This window comes from Lutra lutra, chromosome 5 (assembly GCF_902655055.1).
Source record: "Lutra lutra chromosome 5, mLutLut1.2, whole genome shotgun sequence".
NCBI classification, from domain to species: domain Eukaryota; kingdom Metazoa; phylum Chordata; class Mammalia; order Carnivora; family Mustelidae; genus Lutra; species Lutra lutra.
In genome coordinates this window covers 124,981,157-124,993,403 of record NC_062282.1, presented here as the reverse complement: position 1 = coordinate 124,993,403, position 12,247 = coordinate 124,981,157, and positions in this window count along the sequence as shown.

The window sequence follows — 12,247 nt, the reverse complement described above, 5'->3', positions numbered from 1 at the left end:
CTAATACGGGTAGATAGCAACAGCCCTATGGTGAATATAACTGTGGACTAGGATACATGACTCTTACTTAAACACATACTGATTTTCCTCTCTGGTTAAATTAGAGAAAGCTGAAATAACTATTTCCAACATGTTAAACAGGACAGTTAATCCGCTTTCCCAGTAACTGTTGAATAAGTATACTTTATTTCTAATTTACAAAATATTTCTAAAATACCCTTAGTTGAAAATAATTATGAAGAGATTTCCAAGCAATCATTATTGAATTTAAGAATTTAATCCAATTTTTAAATTTTAGTACTATTGTGATCCTTGAAGCCACAATTATATTCTGAAAGTGAGTTATAAAATTCTTCAGTACTCTTTTTTTCTGAAAAGAAAATGTAAATTTGGTAAGGTCATATACCTTGCCAGCAGAGAAGAGCCATTGACATGCTGCTCTGAGTCAGCATGGAAATTTGCCTAGAGGCAGGGGTTCTGTACTCCTAATTGACCTGCCAGTTTGAAATCTTTTCTTGGCAATCATGACTTCCTATGGAGTTGAAAATACTGTCTGTCTCGAGTTAGATAGAATATTTAGTCTGAAGCAATATGGTGTTCAAAATAAAACTATACAAGAGGAAGAAATACAATTTTTTTTTCAATTTTTAATGAAAGAAGAAATAATCAATAGCTGTTGGACTCAAAATATTGGATTTAAAATATCCTCTTGTATCTCTGAATTATTATTGCCATGGGAATTTTATTAGTTGCCTATAGTCTTAGAGTAAATTTTCATTTTTATAAGAATCATCAACACTTGATCAATGAGTATGATAAGTTAACCTTCAGGATTTTTGATGTATTAAAGAAGTAAGCCTACAATTTTGTTTCTTAATGCATTTCTCCAGGCTGATTCTCTTAGACACTCTTAGACACTTTTAAAACTATTCTCATGATATGTCTAGCTGCCAAGTTCCTAGCTGCTTTAGTGGTCATAACTGGTAGGTAATTGGCTGTTGGGGACTCTTTTCTCAGCCTATAGTTGCCTCTGTGTGCTCCTTCAGCAGAACATTTTAGAGTCACCAGGAGTGAATTCCACACCCATCATGTTCTTTCCACTTTAAACAATTTTATCCACATAATTTCTCAGTTCCCTGGTATATGGTATTTACGCCCTACTGTTAGACATTCTGATAAAAAGAGTATCTGTAAAACCATATACTTTTTCTTTTATTACTATTTTCTTTTATTTACCATATTTTATCTTAATTTACTATATAACTTGAAGTTATATGAAAAATATATCCCTTATCTCAGTCCCAGTAACCTTCCTTTTATTTATTTATTTATTTATTTATTTATAACCTTTCTTATGTGTATCTTGCTTCTTAGTTATAGTGACGTATCCCAAGGTTATGCTATTTCCACAAATGGGGCAAAGCCAGAGAGAAGCTTCTGTCTTATACTTAAACAGTGGAATGGCTCTGGATCACCTGTATCCTAGGGATCTTCTCAAGGGAAATTAATAGAATAAGAGTTTCTAGTGGTCTGCTCTCACATGGGATGTTTCAGTTCTCTCCACAGATTCCTTGGTTTTACAATATGCAACTTGGAAGCAAGAAGAGTTTGGAATACAAATGGCTTCCTGAACTATCTCTGGACCCTCATAGTGCCCATTGTCCCAGGCTTAATCTTTAGTAGAGACCCCATTTTTTCCCTTAGACTTTTATGTTATAAAAAAGCAGTGTGTTTCCTCTATGCTTATGAGAGTTCGGGAACATATTTTTGAAATTGCAACCTTAAGAGTCCCAATTTATACTGGCTACAAAAGAAGATGTGATTTTTGATGAAAGCTAAAAATGTATTAGGTTTCTTTATTACCATGGCTTCTGACCTTTAGAATCAGGAACATTAGTATCTGATATCATACCCAAAAATAAAAATGAATTTAAAATTTGTCATGCAGCATTTATCCAAATACCATGAAAGTACTTCATTGGACTAGTATCATCTCTAGATGAACCACTGAGATCCTATTTGGCCCTGGAGACAGAACCACAACAACAACTAGGTATCTATGAAAATGACTGCCAAGTAATCCCAGTAGCCACAAGACGACAGATAAATTCTTACCATCACATTCATTAGCTCCCACAGTGAGTGCCAAGCCAGAAGGGAAGAAGATGACTGAAATTCTCCATTATTTTTAGTTTGCCAATTACTACATGCACAAAAACAAAATAGATAATATATCTGGTTTTTAGAAAATGTATCAGTGCTTCAAGAGCCCCACCTTCAATTGTGTGAAAAATATGTACTTTGGCAGAAATAGTCTTTGCCTTACCCTTCCATGAGAGCAGCCTTGTGTGAATGAGATCTGAAAAGCACATTCAGAGGAGTACCTGTCTCAACACACTTTTCACTCAGATGAACCATTAGCATTAACAAAAACCTATAAACCTTGTGCACATTTCAAATAAAAACTACCACAAATGCTTAACCACTTGCCTTTTTTTCCCCACTTTTTTATTATAGTGTTCAATTAGCCAGCATTAACCACTTAACTTGACAGGATATGCTTTATGGAGTCCTTGATGGGAACTCAAATTTGGGGAAAAGAGTAAAAAGAAAATGTTAGTCATCATGCCCACAATTACAGATTGGTGACTTAATGTTAGTGTACTTAGAGGGAGAGAAGGCATAGTCAAATGGTACTTATTTGGTCAAATGCTAGAAAGAAAAAAAAAATGTTTCTCTTTAACATGTTCCAACCCACATTGGAGACTAAACTAAGCTATAGTTACCAAAAGAACCTGAGGGGAAAATCTGTGGCAATTTTTTTGCCAATATATGAGCAACCCCATAGTCTAGTAGATTGAAAATCACTTGTGTATATATATATATATATCTGTAGGAACAAGAGATGCCCTTGTCTCCATTCCTTAGCCATGACTTCATTCCCTGGTAATTCTATTTCTACTTATCTTACATGTTATGTTGCCTGACCAAGAGCATAAATAGCTCTTAGAGTCATTTCTAATAAAAAAAAAAATTCACAGAGCTTTTTTAATATTAATTGCCATGTAACAGACACATGAAAAAATGTTCAACATCATTAGCCATCAGGGAAATTAAAATCAAAACCACATCGAGATACTCCCTTATCCTAGTTAGAGTGGCAAAATTGACAAGACAAGAAACAACAAATGTTGGGGAAGTTGTGGAAAAAGGGGAACCCTCTTACATTATTGGTGGGAATGCAAGTTGGTGCCACCACTTTGGAGTGTGAAGGTTCCTCAAAAAGTTAAAAATAGAGCTACCCCAATGTTCATGGAAGCAATATCCAAAATAACCAAACTGTGGAAGGAGCCAAGATGCCCTTTAACAGATGAATAGGTAAAGAAGTTGTGGTCCATATATACAATGAAATATTACTCAGCCATCAGGGAGGATGAATATCCAACATTTGCATTGACATGGATAGGACTGGAGGGGATTATGCTGAGTGAAATAAGTCAAACAGAGGAAGACAATTATCATATAGTTTCACTTATTTGTGGAACATAAGGAATAGCATGGAGGACATTAGGAGAAGGTAGGGAAAAATAAAGGGAGGGAAATTAGATGGGGAGACAAACCATGGGAGACTATGGACTTCAGGAATCAAACTGAAGGTTTTAGAGGGAAGGTGGGGTTGGAGAATTGGGTAACTGGGTGATGGGTATTTAGGAGAACACATATTGCATGGAGCACTGGCTGTTATATGCAAACAATGAATCATGGAACACTGCATCAAAAACTAATGAGGTATTATATGGTGACTAACATAACATAATAAAAAATTAATTATAAAAGTAAATAAATGTTGGGGCGCCTGGGTGGCTCAGTGGGCTAAAACCTCTGCCTTCGGCTCAGGTCATGATCTCAGGGTACTGGGATTGAGCCCCGTGTCAGGCTCTCTGCTCAGCAGGGAGCCTGCTTCCCTTCCTCTCTTTCTGCCTGCCTCTCTGCCTACTTGTGATCTCTATCTGTCAAATGAATAAATAAAATCTTAAACAAAACAATAAATAAATAAATAAATAAATAAATAAATAAATGTATTATCTGGCAGTAAAAATATTAATGGCAATGAATTACAGAAAATACAATAATCTAAAAACTATTGTAATTGGATTTCTAATCCAGGAGCAAAGCAAAATGGAAGGGGGGCTACCAATGGTTTGTAAGCAACTAAAAAATAAATAGCATTAGATCAAGAAGGGTCCTAGTTGGCTGGAATGCTTGGCAGATAGAATGCTTTCTTGCTTTCTTGGGAAATGTATTTGAACACATTCCATCTTATCATACTCTTTGGAAAAAAGATAATTTTTTTTAAATATCCTTAAGGTCTCACACTTTATACTATTAGCAGAAAGTTAATATGATCTGATGGCTGATACATTTAGATAGGACTAGGGGTCTACATTTGAAATAGGGTTATGTCATAAGCACATTGTTTGACTTATTTAAACTCTTTTTTCCAATATACCAAGCTACCCAATGAAGATAACAATTAAATTCTAAGTTAATTAATTGGAAAATTATTATTTATATCCCCATTACATGCGAGATATTATTCTAAATGCTTTTAGGACATACAAAGATAATTACAAACTAGCATGTCTTTAACTTTGTATTCTAGTTAGTAAGCAAGACCTGGACATTGCAAATATTATAAATGATTGCCTCACTGATTGGAGGTAGTGCTAGCATTTGAGAAGAGAGGCAATGATATCAATGTCTTTTCGATGTTGAGCAGATTCTGCATGTCTACAGATTTTTAAATGTCCACCTGGAAGTGTAGTTTAAAAAATATGTTTATAATTTTATCACCCTAAACCTCTGTTTACATCAAATATACCAAGAACTTCTGCTCAGATTTGGTTTATATTGGATTTTCTACTTTAACATACAAGTCAAAGAAAGACTGCACTTTTATTTCCTGAACTTTACCAGGAATGGTTCATCATTTCAGAAATAACCCCAGAGGGAAAACAGTATTCAAGCAGCTAGGACAATAAACTTGTATTAGTTTGAATTTTTACCCATTGCATTCTAAGGAAACAGAGATATATAGAAAGATTGTATAGGGATAGGTAGATATACATACATTAATATCCTTTTCAAAGTATTCAGTAGTATGAAAAACTCAACAATTGATACGGGAATACTTGACATCGCCTTTTATACTCTTGAACTAAATTTACAGCTCTACTATCAAGATTTTTTTTTAAAGATTGTATTTATTTATTTGACAGAGATAGATCACAAGTAGGCAGAGAGGCAGGCAGAGAGAGAGAGAGGGAAGCAGGCTCCCTGCTGAGCAGAGAGCCCGATGCGGGGCTCGATCCCAGGAAACCCGAGATCACGACCTGAGCCGAAGGCAGCGGCTTAACCCACTGAGCCACCCAGGCGCCCTACTATCAAGATTTTTGTTTGCCATATGAAGTAAAACAAACAAACAAACAAACAAAATGCCAAAAGTGAGTGAAAATTTAGCAAAGAATTTTGGCCAGGTTATATCACGCTTTCTCTTTTCTTCCAGTTCAGTTTGTAGTTTGTCTTGTTATGTTTATCCTTTATTTATTTCACATTTTTTGTTTCTTATCATATACTAATATCTTGTCTCTGAATATTTATCTTAAAATTTATTTTTGAATTAGCATCTAATAATATCTCTTCTTTTTGTTTTTCCTATTATTCATGTGCAGAATGGTTTTGATTCTTATTTCTCTAATATGGTGAAAGAGGGACACCTGAGTGGTCAGTCAGTTAAGTGTCTGCCTTCAGCTTGGCCACGAACCCAGAGTCCTAGGATCAAAACAGGTTCCCCACTCAGCAGGGAGTCTGCTTCTCCTTCTCCCTCTCTTCCTCTCCCTACTCATGCTCTCTTTCTCACTTGCTCACTCTCTCAAATAAATAAAATAAAATCTTTAAAAAAATTAAATAAAATCGTGAAAGAATCTATTTCATTAAAGCCATTTACTATGTTCATGTCTAAGCATATTAAAATATACATCAATGTATTTATTTATTTAAGTTTTTTTTAAAACAAGATAAAATTATATCCTTTTTTAAATGCACAAGCATGTTGTTCTTTCTCAAATTCAGTTTTGGGTTGGTAAAGTGATCATAAAACATTTGTTATAAAATAGGGCATTGGACTTGAAAGGACTGAAATCCACTAACTCAGGGTGTTAGTGAAAGATAAATGAGATGATGTGTAATGTATCTAACAAAATAATTCACATGTAATATGTGCTCAATAAATATGAACTCCCTTAAAATAAGGAGAGATGATCACTTCAGATTCTAGCAGGGAAGATCTCAAAACCACACAAGTGAAAATGCATTTCAAACAGAATGTGAATCATGATCAGTTTTTGCAGGAATAGAGGCAAAATCATACTTAATGAGGAAGGGTTTTCCTTGAGCAAAGGTTTACGTTAAGACATAAAATTCCAGGTTTTAGCACGTTCACTTTTCCTCTCATGACAAGTAGAGGCTGAGTGGGATCTAGTGTTTAGAGTTTTCATTGATGAGTGTGTAGACGTGAAAAAAAAAGCACAAAAAGTGAGGCCATCAAAAGGAAATATCAAAATAAGAGAATAGATAGGATTGAAGTATCAGAAAACAGATGAAAATAAGAAAAAACTGTCAAGAGGATGATTTAAAGTGTAGAAAAGTGGGGGGGGGGGGGAGCTATAATATTTCTATCTTTGAAAAATAGTACAACTAGGAAAACTGTCCAGAGAGAATTGGTTACATAGTCACTGGCATAGTGGACTGTAGTAAGACCTAAAAGGTTTGAAAGACAATGAATAGCATGGAGTAAAGAAAATAATCATTCTGTGAAGAAGACCTCAAGAGTTGTAATTAGAGTATAGATCACTCATTCTAAGCAGTGTACAAGGGTACTTGGAGAAATGGTGGTATTCTCAATGGGCCAAAATCCTGAATTGCCCAGTTTCTGTCCTAAAATGCCAGGTGAAAAAAGAAAGCCAAAAAAGTGAGTTCAAAGGCTAGACTAGAAAGATTTAACGGGAATAAATTTGGATGTGGTTTGTCCAAGTTGGTCCATGTCAGTTCACAGATGAATTACAGGTTAAAAGAAATAAGAAACACTACTGGAGCCTTCTCCAATACCATTTTCTTCAAGAAAGATATGGATCAAGAGTTTCCTCAGGAAGGAGGAAAGAGAATTTTCTTCCCACGAGTACAACTGACCTTACTGCCACCTCAGCGAGAGTGACAATAAGGTCCAGTATGATCCTGTCACTAGCTCCAAAGATAATGTTGTGAGAATTCCAAAGCCTGAAATGTGCATTGAGCTCCTCAGTTATATTTTACTGATAGTGCAATTTGCATTAATAGTATGACATCTGGGGCGCCTGGGTGGCTCAGTGGGTTAAGCCGCTGCCTTCGGCTCAGGTCATGATCTCAGGGTCCTGGGATCGAGCCCCGCATTGGGCTCTCTGCTCAGCAGGGAGCCTGCTTCCTCCTCTCTCTCTGCCTGCCTCTCTGCCTGCTTGTGATCTCTCTCTGTCAAATAAATAAATAAAATCTTTAAAAAAAAATAGTATGACATCTAAATGTGACTTTCCAGTTAATTGAATCTACAAGAAAACTGTGTATTGTGATAACTAACACCCTAATAACCAGTGTAAAAAGTCTTACAAGACCTTGAACATTTATTTCCACAATACCAATAATATTATAAAAGTTGGAAACATTTTATTTAGATGTTACTTGACTCCTTTGCCTTTTGTAAACATGATTGGAAAAAAAGTAAAAATAACATTTGTTTCAATCCCTGTACTGAATAATAAAGTTTAGTGTGAACGCTATTTTTCTGTTAAAAATTTTTGGAACTGATTCTGATGCCTATAACAACATGTTCATTGCAACATTGCTTATCATAGTGAAAATGCTGAAATAACATATTGTCGGCAAAAAGTGATAGTAGTACAATAGCATGCAATGCAGATGCTTAAAAAAACTCATACTACACACTGGTATTTATGGACTTTGGAACAAACTATACAATACATCATTAAATTTTCTAGAGTCAGGTACAAGTCAGTTTATGCCCATGCGTGTATGTGTGCAGTGTGTGTGTGCATGTGTGCATGTGTGTATGTGTGTGTAGAAAGTGTAGGTGTATTTGTAAAAAAAAAAGAAAAAGAAAGCCCACATAAAAAGATTAACATTCTCTTTGGTAGGAGGAATATATATATATATATATATATATATATATATATACACACACATACATATATATATATTAGTACTATAGTTTTTAAATAATTTAAAAATTTCTACTAAAATAAAGAACTTCGTATCCACAACCAGGCTTTAACCTATCTGAATCTTCTACCATATTGGTTTGGGGTCTATTTGGTTTTAAATAGGTAAAATATTCCAATGCATTTGAAGTACCTGGAAAACCCTTATTTATTTTATTTCCTTTTCGGTTTCTTACCCAGAAATAATCCCTATCCTGAACTTGATTTTATCTTTTGCATTAATTTTATAATAAATTAAATACTTCACTACATATACATATTCATTAACAATATATAGTATTTTGTTGCTTGCTTTTAATGATTCAATGCTTGGTATCATATTGAATTTATTGTTTTTGTTTTTTTTTTGTTTTTTTGTTTTTTTGTTTTTTTTTTTTAAAGATTTTATTTATTTGTCGGAGAGAGAGGAGAGCGAGCGAGCACAGGCAGACAGAATGGCAGGCAGAGGCAGAGGGAGAAGCAGGCTCCCCGCCAAGCAAGGAGCCCGATGTGGGACTCGATCCCAGGACGCTGGGATCATGACCTGAGCCGAAGGCAGCTGCTTAACCAACTGAGCCACCCAGGCGTCCCGGTATCATATTGAATTTATTGTTTTTGTCATGCATTTTTCCATTCAACATTATGTTTTTGACCTATGTTGACTTTAATGATGGGACTTTAGTTCATTCATCCTCATTGAAGAAGCCAAACAGCAAAGCGGTGGGTGATTAGAATTCTACCTTAAACCAAACTAGATTAGAACTCTCCCTTCAGTACTTATTAGTTGTGTGCTATCTTGGATAAGGTACTTAACCTCACTATGCCTCATTTTCTTCTCCTATAAAATGGGAATATTTAACAGCTTTTATTTCACAGGCTTATGATAAAGATTTAACATACTAATATCTGTAAATCACCTATAGCAGAACAACACACAATAATTTAACTATATGATGTGTTTTATATTCCATTTTGTGAAATGTACCCATTACAATTTATTGAATAGTTGGATATTTCTAAGTTTTCTACTACTGCACACTGTGTTGCACTCTACCATGTATAGCACATCCTTGAAGATGTACCCTGTTCAATAATTTCTCCACAGTGTGTGTTGTGATGTGGAGGTCCTGGGTTATAGGAAATGCAGATGCTCAGCTTTGCCACTTATTTCCACAGCTTTCTCCAAAGTGGTTTTCTGATTTCCCATGGAAGAATGTCTTCTATTATTGGACAAAAGTTTAAATTTTAATAAAATAAAATGTTTTGTTCTTTTTCTTAAAATTTAATTTTCTTTATAATTATATAGCTTCAGAAATAAATTATTTTATATCCTGAAGACACAAAGATATGAGGTGGGAGTCTATTTTCTTTTCAGATATGGATCTACACAGTCTATTGGGCATGTTATGAAAATAACAGTTCTGTTTTCTTTTTAAAGCTAACCTCTGAGGAACTAACTGAGGGTTTTGGAGGGGAGGTGTGTGGGAGGTTGGGTGAGCCTGATGGTGGGTATTGTGGAGGGCACGTATCGCATGGAGCACTAGCTATGGTGCATAAACAATGAAATGTGGAACACTGAAAAGAAATTGAAAAAGTAAATAATTTTTTTAAAACCTAATCTATATTTGCTGATTATTATTATTATTATAAAAATACATTTTTTAAATCAGAAAGAAAATATTTCCTTTGAAACAACCACAAGAAAACAGTTGGTCTTTGGAACTCTCAATGATTCCACTGAATTTCCAGTGAGGGAAAAGAAGAGAAAAGAGCAAATATATGTTGAGCCAGGTTCTAGGCATTGAGTGAAGCATTTTCTTATACAGAAGAAACTCTGACTGACCTTCATGGAAATCAATAAGAAGTACACATCACTCTCCATTTTCTGTGCTAATCATACGGATAATATCCAAGGCATTTGGAATCCTATACGTTTCTGGTTTAACCAATTTTTAATGAACAAATAAACTACATGTCACAATAAAGTCATAATTCTGACTTTCGAATGTAGTCATTCTACAATACATCACATCATTTATTTCTTATAAAATTCCTGTGCGGTAATTACAATTTTACCATTTTTACAGAAAACTAAGGCTAGGAGAGGTTAGATAATCAGCCCAAGCACTCACGAGTTAAACAGTGACAATATGGAGATTTGAACGATGCCAAAACCAACACCTTATTGTCACCAGTTATGTTTCTTTTAGATATGGCTTAACATTAGTATCAGAATATATTTGGATTGAGTGCCTGGGTGACTCAGTTGGTTAAGTGACTGCCTTTGGCTCAGGTCATGATCCTGGAGTCCCAGGATCTAGTCCTGCAGAGCTCTCTGCTCAGTTCTCTCCCTTTGACCCTACCCCGTCTTGTGCACATTCTCTCACACTCTTAAAATCATATATTTTTTTGTATATGTATACATATACATATTGTATATACATATACATATTGTATATACATATACACATATATGTATATGTATATATGTATATGTGTGTGTGTGTGTGTATATATATATATGTATATGTATATATACATATATATATATATATTAGAAATATCAATAACCAAAACACTGTGACTGAATGGGATATTTTCTACTCTCCTTTTAGGTAACTTCTAAGTCAACTTCTAAATTCTATGACTCACCTAAGAATGTAAATGCCTAGGGGCACAAAAAGAAAGACGGGACTCTGATGAAATTATTTCTATGCTAGAGTTAATTATGAATTCATATTGTACGGGAAGTCGATATTTTTTTAAAAGTAACTTATATTGAAAGGAAAACATTAGAAACATATTAAAATAAAAATGAAGTCACCATTTATTTTCATTTCCTTGAAATTTTGCACTGTGATTCATATCTAGACACATCTCAAAAACTTTTAGAGTATGCTTTTACAACCTTGTTGCTTCCACCATTGATAAAACAAAAACAAAAACAACCCTCAAAGCCATTCTGAAAACTAAGTTACAGATTTCACAGCAGTCAGCCACATGCTGAGCCATGCTTAAATAAGTAAAACAATACAAATGTGTCCTTTCTAATGTGGAAATTCTTTCAGTCACCAGGCTAGCTATTGTTTGCAGCTCCTCATTTGCTTGCACAATCCACTCTCCATTTCTGTTTTGCTGCATGTCTAATTGTGGGGCTCTCCAGGCTGCTATTATGGGTTTCCTAGCTATGGACACAGATGTCACATCAATTGCAATTATGTTTCATAGACTAAATGGATATATAGGCTGCCATCTACAATTGGGCAACCATTTGCCATGCAAGTGTTCTATCTTCCTTCTTTTATCCAATTTCATAACAGAGCCAAACAAATACTGCTAAGGTATAATGAGCACAGGTCTCAAGGCATGACAAAGAACTTTACTATGAGTCCTCATTGCTGAGAATTAGGGTTTGTCATTTCCTGAATGTAAGAACACCTGGGCATTACAGATAAAGTCTAAGATATAAAAACAATTTTTCCTTAGCAACAGCAGCAGTACTAGGAAGTGCTTCCATAACAAAAATCTCTCTTAAATAAACTCAGGTCCTTTATTCCTCTCAGGACCATTGCAAAGTTCTTCCTATTTATTTAATTCTATTTTCAAAAGAAAAGCTGTCTTTGCACTTTGCATTATATATTTCTTATTCTATGTCGTTCATAGAATTATTCTGTCTCTCATAGGTTATTAAGTTGATATTTTTTAAGTGTACTCTTTAATTCCCATCTCCTATTTTCTCCATTCCGCCACACACTGCCCCTCTGGTAACCATTCATGCTCTATAGTTAAGAGTCTATATCTTGATTTATCTCTCTCTCTCCATCTTTTATTTTTCCTTTGTTCATTTGTTTCTTAAATTCCACATATTTGTGAAAATGTAGAGTATTTATCTTTCTCTGGCTGACTTATTTTGCTTAGCATTATACTCTTTCTGTATGTAC